The sequence below is a fragment of the Colobus angolensis genome, unplaced genomic scaffold (assembly GCF_000951035.1).
Source record: "Colobus angolensis palliatus isolate OR3802 unplaced genomic scaffold, Cang.pa_1.0 Scaffold357, whole genome shotgun sequence".
In the NCBI taxonomy this organism is placed as follows: domain Eukaryota; kingdom Metazoa; phylum Chordata; class Mammalia; order Primates; family Cercopithecidae; genus Colobus; species Colobus angolensis.
In genome coordinates, this window is record NW_012116899.1 from 1,042,011 (window position 1) to 1,054,577 (window position 12,567).

The following is a 12,567-nucleotide window of genomic DNA, read 5'->3' on the forward strand; positions in this document are numbered from 1 at the left end:
AAAGAAATACATGGAAATGAAAAATGCTGAATTTAGAATAGTATTTATTTCTGAGGGAAAGAGAAATTCATGAAGAAGTGGAGCAGAGGGCATTCCAGACAGAGGGAGAAGTGTATACAGTACTGCGAGTTGAGTTTTGCAATAGTGTGGTATTTATAGGAATCCGTATAGGTTTAATGTTGCTGAATCACAGGTAATAGCAGGGTGGGGATGTAAGGGCAGTGGAAAGATAATGAGATCAGGGAGGTGCACAGAAGCCTCATAGTACTCCGTTTGACCTTTTCCAACAGACACTGGGGAGCCAGTAATGACTTTTAGATAGAACCCTTTGGCAGCAATATGGAGAGTAGACTGGAGTAGGTGAAGTCAGAGGGAGATGTTAGCATGTTTCTAGCAAGAGATGATGAGAATCTGAAATAAGGCAATGGCAATGTGACAGGAAAGTAGAGAATACCCCAAAAAAACTCTTCCACAGTATACCAGGAGACGTGCCCATCAACAGGAAAATCAGTGGAGTCGTGTCCGGCAGTGAAACGAACAAATTACAGCTGTCTTCAACAGCTTAGATGAAATTCAAAATATTAAGTGAAATGAACAACCCCCCCCCAGCATACTCATAAAGGTGTAAATCTTATAAAGTTTAAAAACAATCTAAATGTGTTTCAGCCATGCCTACGTATGATAATACATAGAGAAAGGAAATGATGAATACAAACTAGGTTAGTGATTTCTCTGGGAAACAGGATGAGATGATGAGATATATACATACATACATATTTGTGTGTATAATATATATTATAGATGTACATACTGAAAGAGCAAGAGGGAGAGAGAAAAAGGTCATTTATGGAACAGTGATGACAACATACCATGACAACGGATTGTGCTTAATCTACTCTGTGTATTTAGGACATAATAAAGGAAAGAAAGATTATAACTGAGGCTTTATTGTCTAGATCATAAAATGTTTTGTTTTACTTATTTTCCTTTTCTTTGTCCTTTTCTTCCTCCATGCATGCTTGCTTGCACGTAGTCATTTCAGTAGAGGGTAGTCACTAGGAATTGATTAACTTCATATCCTAATCCCAGAGCTGCAGGCAAGATTGATGACCTTGTTTTGTTTTAAAGAACGATGGACCTAGCACGATGGCTCACAGCGGTAATCCCAGCCCTTTGGAAGGCTGAGGTGAGTGGATCACTTGAGCCCAGAAGTTCGAGACCAGCCCGGGCAATATGCAATATAGTGAGACATCCCCACCCCCTGCCCAATCTCTATAAAAAATGAACGAAAATCACCCAGGCCTATGTGTGTGCCTGCAGTCCCAGCTACTTGGGAGGCTGAGGTGAGAGGATCACTTGAGCCCAGGAGGTCGAGGCTGCAATGAGCAGTGATCCTACCACTGCACTCCAGCCTGGGCCACAGCACAAGACCCTATCACAAACAAAACAACCATGACTCTTAGGTCACGCAGACCTCCTTGATGGTCCAGATGGGGCATCATCTGATGCGGCAGATGAGACCTAGAGTCCCAGGGAGGAAACACTTTGATCACGGGGGATCCCACCCTCTGTATTCTTACCTTACTCATAAAAGCCCCCCAGTTACGTTCAAAGGCATGTCAGTGTCTCAGAGACTTCTCCTGCTCTTTCACTTTGGCCAAATGTAATAAACCTTCCCCCGCTCCTAAGCACTGAATGTGTCAGTGTTTGGCTTACTGCCCATTTGGTACACGAACCTATATTTGGGGGTTGATAAGGCAACAGATCATGTATTTTTGAGATACTTTGAGGGTGGAACTGTAAATTTCCAGACTTTTTTTTTTTCACTCAGTTGGCTTTATGCTCCTTCTCCCAAGGCGAGCGGCCCCACGAACTTTTCCTTGCCCCCAAAAGGAGGGCAGAGGGACAGGATCAAAAGCAGTCGCGCCAGCAAGCCGTTAGAACCGCGCCGGGAACTGCCAGACCCAGTGGGCTAAGTAAGTAAACAGCAAGGCGGGGCTCAAGGGGCTTCCTGGGCGCTGGGCTCGCCGAGCAAGCGCAGTAGCGCGCCTCGCCGCCATGGCGTCTGCGCTGTCCAGTCATAAGCCGGTAGTGGCGGCGACTTCCCCTCAGGAAGCCGAGTCTCCGCCTCCTCCCCTTATCCCGCCTGCTCGGTGGCGGAGGCGGCGGCGGCGGCAGCGGTTGTTCCTGCCTCTCCGCCACCTCCACCGCGGCTTATCCCCTGGCTGGCGGCGTTGGCGGGGCGGGGGACAGTAGTTGTAGACGCCCGCCCCTGCCTCAGAGAAGGTGAGTTCCCGCCCCGGCGGCGGGGGCGGCCCGGTCTTCAGCCCCTCAACTCCTGCGCTCCAGGACAGGCCTCGCGCGCCCAGCCCGCCGGGCGCGCCCCGAGTGTGCGAAATGGCTGACCAGGGCGCGGCCCGAGTACCGCGCACCCCTCACCGGCCGCCGCCCCCGGAAAGGGGCGCCAGGGCTTCCGAGTGAAGTGCGGAGGGAAGGGGCGCTTGGCTTGCGGAGGAAGCCGAGGTCGGAGTGGGAAACTAGGGGCGGCTAGGAGGAGATCTAGACCCGGAGCGTCAGGGAAAGGGAAGTGGGGTTGATGAGGAAACTCGAAAATTGAGGGGACAGGGATAAGTAGAAAAAAGCCCAAACGAGGAAGAGAGTAAGCTTCCGTTTGGTGAAGTTCAGTATCCTGGAAAGTAGAGACTTCGACGTAGGACACTTAGGGAGAGGTGGATTTAGGAATCGGGGAAAGCAGGAAGTAGCGGGGCCCTTGGGGGAAGAGAAGAGGGGATGAGGTTTAGCGGGGGATCACTGGAGAGTTTTCCTAAGCTTTTGAGGATATGGCCCTGTAAGACAAGCTTCTAAGATTTATAGGCCCGTCTTGATAGTGATCTGGGGTTTTATATGTGTGTGCTTTTAATCCTCCAATTTAGAGACGGAGGTCTCGCTGTGCCCAGGCAGGAGTGCAGTGGCGCGATCATAGCTCGCTGCAGCCTCCAACTCCTGGGCTTAAGGGAGCCTTCTGCCTCAGCCTCCAGAGTAGCTGGGACTATGCGCCCAGCTGAGTTTTAATATGTACCTACCAATGTCAGAGATACAGGAAGCTGGACATTAAAGCGCTGAAAAAGGATTTTATTCCGCAACTACTGACGGGGGAAAGGCTGAGCTCCATTCCTATTTTCACCGAGATGACTGCGAGTTTTAAAGGGAGAAGTAGGGAGTGGGAAGAGAGGGCTCAAGTAAGAGTCAGGGAGGTGAAAAACTACAAAGGGCTGGTCATTGCATAAACGCAAGTAGGCCAGCTCTGTCTATCTTGGAATTATCTAAGATAAAATACGATCCTCCCACAGAGACCGGGAGTCAGGCCCAGTCCTTCCAGGTTACATTTCAGAGCAATGGCTTCCAGGTCCTTGAGGAAAACACTCCTGAGTTTAAGAGGTACAAACACATCTCAAAGGAACAGAGGAGGATTCGTAGTTGTGAGCCCTTTTTAGTAAATGCTTTTTAAAAGGGAAGTCAGGGAGCTGTTATTAGGTGTTGGTTAGAACAAACAGTAAAATGTTTTTGGCAGCCTGGCTTTTCCAACAGGAACTCAAAAGGGCTGGATTGGCCTTAGGCTTCTTGAGGCCATGTTAAATTTCGGTCAACTCTCCAAGGATGGGGAGAGTTTTTGCAGTTCTCCAACACATTGCCCCTAACACAAAAGGCTATTTCTTATCCATCTTAATCTGAGAGACGTTTGAGTTCTTACTATAATAGTTCTGTATGTCTACAAACAGCCTGCTGGTTGCAAACCATGAGATAAGGCTTAAAACAGTTTTGGGAATTATTTTAGTTGATAGTGCTTGATCCCACTGCAGAAGACATAAGTGAAACATTTAGCCATGTTCAGTATCAAATTTTTTAGTATTTGCTGTGTTGCCTTATGTGGCTGTTTATCTTCAGAGTGAAAGATGATGGGAGCCAGAATACTGTAGAATAATTTAGATTCCTTTTTCCAGGAGAGACACCTGTAAATATAACCCCATAAAAATACTGATTTCTTCTTTATCCTTTTTCATGATATATTTTGTGTGTTATCCCATAATATTTTACACAATTGACTTTGTGTCAATTGTCTTTGGAGAACTAGCAGAGGAGTAAAACATTGCAAATTTCTTAAAACATTTTTGTAAGCACTTTTTCTGTTCACCAAAAATAGGGATTAGTCATTGCAACCAAATGTTGAGACTATTAAGTTCTCTTAGTGAAGGCAGTTTTGGAAGACTAGATTTAGTGTCTTCAGTCAGCCTGGATTATTTTGCTTTTATAACAAATTTCCTGCCTCTCACTAATAAATAGGCCTGAGCAGTTTAAAGACTACAATTCAATTTGGCTCACATGGCCAGACCACAGGAAGATTTGGAAACAGCTTCTCATGGAAAAAGCTTTTTGCCAGACTCAGCATGTGTTTTTGTTTTTGATTTTGCAATTACTTCAAATATGTGCAAAAGACTTTAAAAGATGTCAGTTCACACAATACTAGCAGTAACCTTTCTGTTCCACTTCAAGGTGGTAAAATGAGAATACTGGAATAGGAGTCTGACTCGTTACAGGTTCTAGTGCTAGTTTCTCCTACAGCTAAATGACCCTGAGTAAGTCCTACTTCCTGGATTTGAGTTTTGTCATCTGTGGGTGGGGGAACTGGACTAGCCCAGTGACTCTCATCTAGGGATGATCGTACCCCCGCCAGAAGACCTCTGATAATGTGGAGACATTTTAGGTTGTCATCACTGAGCAGAGAGGGAGAAGAGCCAATCATAATTCCAAAAGACACTATCCTGAATGTTGAAATCCTGAAAGATGAAAATCCCTAAAGTTTAAGTCCCCAAAATCACAATCACAAAAGGCCAAAATATTGAAAATGATACATCTGGGAAAAGTACTTTTTTTAGTTCTTTAAAATATGTTTGTTTACATTTTTAAAGGGGGATTTATTTAAGAAACAAAAACATGACAGAACACTTCATAGGTCATTTGACACAATAAAAGGCAATGGTAACATTTTGCAAACAGGTATACTAACAGTCACATGCATATAACAGTTATGAGCAGATGAGCTGTATTCATAAAGAAGTAGATCAAAAAGGGAAATGTATAAAAGCATGTCACAATGGTTGGTAGTCATGTGCACCTAGCTTAATAACTGGTCATCTGAAATACTGTGACAAGTCTTTTGATGAGATAGATCAAAACCTGTAGTGGGTCACTGTTCACTTATGCAGTTGCCCAAAGAGCTGAAACCTGAAGAAATTTTTATCTTTCACAAATGCAGATACACAAAAGACATCTCTCATCTCTTCATTTGTTGAGGAAGTTTCAACGTTTTTAGGTACATGCACAGTGCTTACACACAAAGTCAGTGTTCTGATAATGTACTTTCATGAAGTCACATTTGGAAAAAATGCATAAGACAAATTAGAACTCTCTAAAAGTCTCTGCAGTTTACACTTCCAGTATTGGCGACATGATGCAAAGATGAGATACACAGCATGCTGAATTATTTTTTTTTTAAAGTCTGACAATTTAAGATACTGGAAAAAAAAATGGCAAATGAGAAAATGTATTACAGGAATAGATTATGGGCAGTTGTACAGAAATAGTCCATGAATGCTGGGCTAACATGATGCAACTATCCTGTGACTGGGATTTTGGTCTTTTGGGATTTCAACATTTGGGATTATCTTCTAAACCCACGAGGAACATGGTAAGCAAGAGTATAGGTGCTACCAGCATCTCCTTGGCATAGGCCAGAGATGTCACAAATATCCTAAAATGCACAAGACAGTTCCCACACACACAATAATGGATTATCCTACTCATAATGCCAGTAGTGTCAAGGTTGAAGAACCCTGCACCAACCAAACTCAGGTCTTTTACAGCTTTAAAATTGTGAACTGAATAAACACATCTGTGTTGGTATTCTTTCCATGGCTTGACATGGCTGGTACTAAAATTGGTAATTCATAAAGCATATGAAACTTTGACCCATAAGGGCTGATATTCAAAAAGTAATCTCAGACGACATTCAGAGTAATCTCTGTTAAGGTTGAGCCTATTCACTAGAATTTGAAAAAACAGAATATAATTGTTACTTAAAAATTTACCTATTGTCACTTCCGGTAAATATCCTTCATTAAAATATCAGTTATTGCCACTTAACAATTGGCAGATATTTGATATGTCACACTATCTAAAACATGGCTAGGACTCAATATATTTTTATTTTAGGTATTTATAAGAGTTTTAAATAATTGCCAAGATGGAAAAAAAGGTTGCTTGCACTTAGCTATAATTTTTTTAAGACTTTGTTAGCAGATTCCTCCAAAGGTATCAAAGAATTGTCATGTTTCCAGTTGTTAAAATTCTACTCTCACTTTCAAAATTCTGATAGGACCACTAAAACCGATTTGAAGAGCATCTGCTAATCCATTTTCACCTATACCTATGGTACCCTTATAAGGAACTCCTCTGTATTGGTCTTGATAAAGAGCGAATATCAGTAAGGATTAAAAATTGGCAAAGGTTGGGCATGGTGGTTTATGACTGTGATCCCAACATTGAGAGGTCAAGGCCAGAGGATTGCTCGAGCCCAGGAGTTTGAAACCAGCTTGGGCAAAAGAGTGAGACCCTATCTACAAAAAAAAAAAAAAAAAAAAGAAGTAAAAATTAGCCAGGCATGGCAGCGCATGCTTGTAGTCCCAGCTACTTGGGAGGCTGAGGTAGGAGGACTGCTTGAGCCCCAGGAGGTTGAGGCTGCAGTGAGCTGTGATCACACCACTATACTTCAGCCCGGGTGACACAGCAAGACCCTGTCTCAAAAAAAAAAAAAAAAAAAACAACTAAGTAAGGAAGATATAGAAGGCATAAGGTTACAAATAGGAAATGGAAAATTTAATCACAAAAACCCAAAGAAGCACCATGTTTCCCTAGCTAAAAGAAATACACAGACAGTGTATTATTGTGGTGTCAAGATTTTCCAGGACACTTTGTAATTTATTTGGTGAAGTTTCTCAAATATTTTTGACAGTTAAAAAAAGTTTCACTAAATAATAATATTCCTGAGTAATCATAGTAAAAACTACAACAAACAAAAATTCTTGGTTATCTACCTGTTTTTATTATTATTATTTTGAGATGGAGTCTGTCATCCAGGCTAGAGTGCAGTGGTACAATCTTGGCTCACTACAACTTCTCCCTCCCCGGTTCAAGTGATTCTTTTGCCTCAGCCTCCCAAGTAGCTGGGATTATAGGCATGCACCACCATGCCCAGCTAATATTTGTGTTCGCTAGTAGAGACGGGGTTTCACCATGTCGGCTGGGCTGGTCTTGGACTCTTGACCTCAAGTGGTCCGCCTACCTCAGCCTCCCAAAGTGCTGGGATTACAGGTATGAGCCACTGTACCCAGGTCTACCTGTTTTTAAGAAAGAAAAAAAAAAATTGACTTGGTTTTGGAGTGAAGGACATTCTGGCTACTTATTGAGTAATTAACTCATTTACATAGCAATTGCCTAAAAATATTTTCCTTTGTTTCCATGATATTAAGCAGAGACTCAAGGTAAATGACATAAAGAAAATCTAGCTAATAACCCTTAAGTTTATTCAGAAAACATTTTTAAGCTCCTGTTATGTGCCAGATATTATACTTGGTACTAAGGGTATACAGATGAATTAGGCCAGCCCTTTTAAAGGGTTCAATAGTAACATTTATTAATGAAATTAGAGAGAAAAATAAAGAGCAATTGGAGAAAATGCAGTTTTAAATATGGATTAGTCAGACTCCTAAGATACCAGGAGTAGTACATTGTTTTGCATAAATATGTTTGTTACAGGCACACCAGAGCACATTATGTTAATGTAAATCTGAAGTTGGCAGCTGGGAAGAATGATTGGAGAGTGTGCCTGGAGAAACATTAATGATTATTTGTTAGTTTCAGACTTGCTGCCTTTATTAGGTGTCAATAAGTGAAAATATTGACTAAGCATGTTAAAATGACTAAGAACTGCCCCTACTGTATTCACCACATATATGTTAGGACATAAGCGTTGATCTCATTTTTTGTTTTTGTTTTTATTTTTCTTTTGAGACAGGATCTCACTCCAGTTGCCCAGGCTGGAGTGCAGAGGCACAATTTCATCTCACTGCAGCCTCGACTTCCCCAGGCTCAAGTGATTCTCCCACCTCAGTGTCCTAAGTAGGTGGGACTACGGGTGCACGCCACCATGCCCTGCTAGTTTTTTTGTATTTTTAGTAGAGACGGGGTTTCACCATGTTGCCTAGGCTGGTCTGGAACTCTGGACTCAAATGATCCACCTACTTCAGCTTCCCAAGGACATGAGCATTGATACACTTCCCTCTTACAAACCTATTCACATTAACCCATTAGAAGGAATGGCGCACGTTTGATGGCCTTTGATGTAGGATATCTGCCTTGGATCCAAATAAAACTAATTTCACAAGCGTGATCCCTGAGCTAGCTAGCTATAGAGTACTTATGATTATTGGCATTCAAAGACTTACTTTAAATAAAAACATAAATTTGATACTAAACATGTACTCCCAATTAATGATTTTCTTTTTTTTTTTTTTTATGATTTTCTTACTTCATTTGTATTTTGTCATTGGGAATATGCCATAATAAACCCTTAGTTATTTTTGTAATTGTTGTATTAATGTAAAGTAGCTAAAACATGGCAAACTGTAGATCAGACTACTCTCATTTCCTGAGAAAGCAAGATTAACAACTAGCGTTATAGCAAAGAGTATTCATGATATTGACAGGTATTGGGCCGCATTGTTACCCCAATTAAGTTCTCTGAAAACACTTTAAATAGGATTTGACCTCTGGGGGAAAAAAAAGAATCAAAGAACGTGTTTTGGCAAAGATAACAGAATCAGTTGCCTAGTATCCCAAAATTTAGTGCTGTGCTCTGCCTAGTCTTTACTAAGATTAGAATAGTATTAGATTACAGAACTCCCTAAGAGCAGGCATAAAACAAGGATGTCCATTCTCAGCACTTCTATTCAGTATTGTACTAGAGCGCCTAGCCAGTACATTCAGGCAAGAAAAATAAAAGGTTTACAGATAGGCAACAAATAATACTGTCTTTATTTGCAGATTATATGATCATCTATACAGAAAGCCCCATAGAATCTAGGAAAAGGCAATGAGAATAGTGAGTTCAGCAGGGGAGTAAAATACAAGTTCCATATATATAATCAATAGTATTTCTAAATGCTAGCAAAAAGCTATTAGAAACAGATTTTTTAAAATACTGTTTACTGTTATATCAAAAAACAAAACTGCATTCATAGACCTTGTCATAAAACATAAGATACTTTTAGATAACTTTAATAAAATATATTGAGGCCGGGCCCAATACACCTGTAATCCCAGCACTTTGGGAGGCCAAGGCAGGTGGACCACTTGAGGTCAAGAGTTCAAGACTAGCCTGACCATCATGGTGAAACCCTGTCTCTACTAAAAATACAAAATTAGCCAGCCGTGGTAGTGCATGCCTGTAATCCCAGCTACTCGGGAGGCTGAGGCAGAAGAATTGCTTGAACCCAGGAGGTAGAAGTTGCAGTGAGCTGAGATCTGAGATCCCGCCACTGCACCCCAGCCTGGGTAACAAGAGTGAAACTCCATCTCAAAAAAAATAAAAAATAAAAAAATACACTGAAAGTAACATTGCTGACAGAAAGAAGGTGCAAATAATGGAGAGATATAAAATGTCTCCTAATATATGTTAGTGAGTTAGATTGAAAAGTATAGAGCCATGGTGTATTTATTAGAGGGGAAGAAGAAGTAAGCTACTGATACCTAAAATATAACCAAATTAACATCCTAATTTTGCTCATAAAATTTTTTCCTCAAGAATTAAAGATATTTAATAACCATTTAAAAATCTATTATGGTGGCCAGACATGGTGGCTCACACCTGTAATCCCAGCACTTTGGGAGGCCAAGGCGGCAGATCACTTGAGCTTATGAGTTTGATACCAGCCTAGGCAACATGGTGAAACCCCGGCTATACTAAAAATACAAACAGTTAGCCAGGCGTGGTGGTGTGTGCCTATCGTCCCAGCTACTCGGGAGGCTGAAGTGGGAGGATCACTTGAGCCTGGGAGGCAGAGGCTGCAGTGAGCTGAGATCACGCCACCACACTCTATCCTGGAAGACAGTGAGACCTTGTCTCAAAAAAACACAAACCTATTAAGCTGTTACGATTAAATGCCATATCACAGCAGGTCATGCTGTGAAGCATGGAAATTTTTATTACATTTTTTATTCAAATTCAATTGATTTATTCATCAAACATGAGATGTCTGAAAAACATTTCATATGGTGCAAGAGTTAAATTAGGCAGGGCACAGTGGCTCATGCCTGTAATCCCAGCACTTGGGAGGCCAAGGCAGAAGGACTACTTGAGCCCAAGAGTTTGAGACCAGCCTAGGCAAAATAGCAAGGCCCTGTCTCTTTAAATAAATAAATAAATAATTCAGCATCAAGTTTCGTTTTGTGAGAAAGATGTTTAAAAAGTTAAATTCAGGTTTTGCTGTTTCTGAAAGGTAGGTAGAATGAAACAGATTGGTAAATCGAATTAAGAAAAGTAGAACGATTCCTTGTATTTAAGATATGCTCTTTTTAGACAGTTTTGAATTATGAGTAATTCATATTGTGTTTCATATTTAATACAGTAGTTGATGTGCAGTTTTTGTTACTTTAACTTTCACAGTGGTTTTACGTATTTTTACTGAAATAAAGACCTGGCTGGGCATGGTGGCTCACGCCCATAGTCCCACTGCTTTGGGAGGCTGAGGCAGGTGGATTCCTTCAGCCCAGAGGTTCGAGACCAACCTGGGCAACAAAGCAAGACCTCATGTCTGCAAAAAAACTACAAAAAATAAGCTGGGCGTGGTGGCAGATGCCTGTAGTCCCAGCTACTGGGGAGGCTGAGGCAGGAGGATCAGTTGAGCCTGGGAGGTTGAGGCTGCTGTGAGTCGAGACTGTACCACTGCACTCCAACCTGGGTGACAGAATGAGACCATGTCTCAAAAAAACAAACAAAAAGTTAGTTCAAAATCAGAGCAATTAGAATAAGGATCATGTCCATCCTTCAACTTCCATAAAGACAGTCCCTCTAAAACATCAGTTAGCTTGAAATAGAATTAGGTACTTCTTTCAGATACTTCTGCGCTGTTTATGGATAACCTTATTTGTCTTTCTGTAGTTACTAGATTAATTTATTGGGAGAACATCTCACTATGTCACTTAAATAGACAAAATCCTGAACAACAATACAAATACTTCATCCATACCACACTTACCTTGTTCCCTGCACTCTTCTAAGTGCTTTGCATGTATTAATTTCTATAAGGACCACAACAGCTTTTTGAGGTATATGTTATATCCCTATTTTAGAGGTGAGGAACCTAAGGCAGAGAGGTTGAGAAGCTTGACCAGGGTTACATAACTTCATAAGTGGCAGAACTGACTCCAGGGTTCCTATATCTGACTCAAAGGAGCAATGGAGCTAAGTAACAGTATGACAGGCATTAGTTCTTAGTAGTGCCTGAGGTGACGTAGCCTTTGCTGGGTGGATGATCTTTCTGGAAACAAAGCCAGCATTTCAAAATCTTTTTAAGGTGTAATTATTTCTTATTCCAAAAAAAGTGTAAACTCCTTTAGTTACTTTATTGAGGTATATTTTACTTATGATAAACTCCACATATATAAAGTGTACAATTCAGGCCAGGCATGATGGCTCATGCCTGTAATCCTGGCACTTTGGGAAGCCGAAGTGGGTGAGTCACCTGAAGTCAGGAGTTTGAGACAGCCTGGCCAACATGGTGAAACCCTGTCTCTACTAAAAATACAAAAATTAGGTGTGTGGTTCATGCCTGTAATCCCAGCTACTTGGGAGGCTTAGGCACAAAAATTGAATCCAGGAGGTGGAGGTTGCAGTGAGCCCAGATTGCGCCTCTATACTCCAGCCTGAGTGACAGAGTGAGACACTGTCTCAAAAAAAAAAAAAAAGTACAATTCAATGAATTTGTGACAGGTGTATGCTCCCATGAAACCACTATCATAAGCAAAATGCCAAACATTTCCATCAACTTCGAAAGTACTTATGCCCATTTACAATCCATTCCCCCCTCTACCTCTGTCCCTGGGCAACCATTGATCTGCTGCTATTACTAGAGATTAGTTTGCATTTCTAGAACATTTTATAAATAGAATCATATAGTAGATACTCTTTCATGTCTTTCACTCAGCATGATGGTTTTGAGATTCATCCATGTTGTATGTGTTGCTGTTTTGTTCCTTTTTATGTCTGAATAATTGTATTTTGCTTATCTGTTCAGCTGTGGATGAACATTAGAGTTGTTTCAGGTTTTGGCTGTTACAAATAAAGCTGCTGTGAACATTCATGTACAAATCTGCATGGATATGTTTTCATGTCAGATACACAGGAGTAGAATGGCTAGGTCATATGGTAGCTATGTATTTAACTTTATAAAA

At 41.2% G+C, this 12,567-nt stretch overlaps 1 protein-coding gene across 2 annotated transcripts in view; it reads left to right on the forward strand.

The window, feature by feature from the left end:
- Positions 1–2,058: 2,058 nt before the first annotated feature.
- The window catches only part of KRCC1 (lysine-rich coiled-coil 1), a 34,195-nt gene continuing 23,686 nt past the window's right edge, over positions 2,059–12,567 (forward strand). Inside the window, exon 1 of one of the 2 annotated variants that reach the window (XM_011953110.1) lies at positions 2,059–2,286. The gene's annotated coding sequence lies outside the window, so the exon portion shown is untranslated. The remainder of the gene's footprint in view (positions 2,287–12,567) is intronic. The other variant, XM_011953111.1, reaches the window with a different exon arrangement.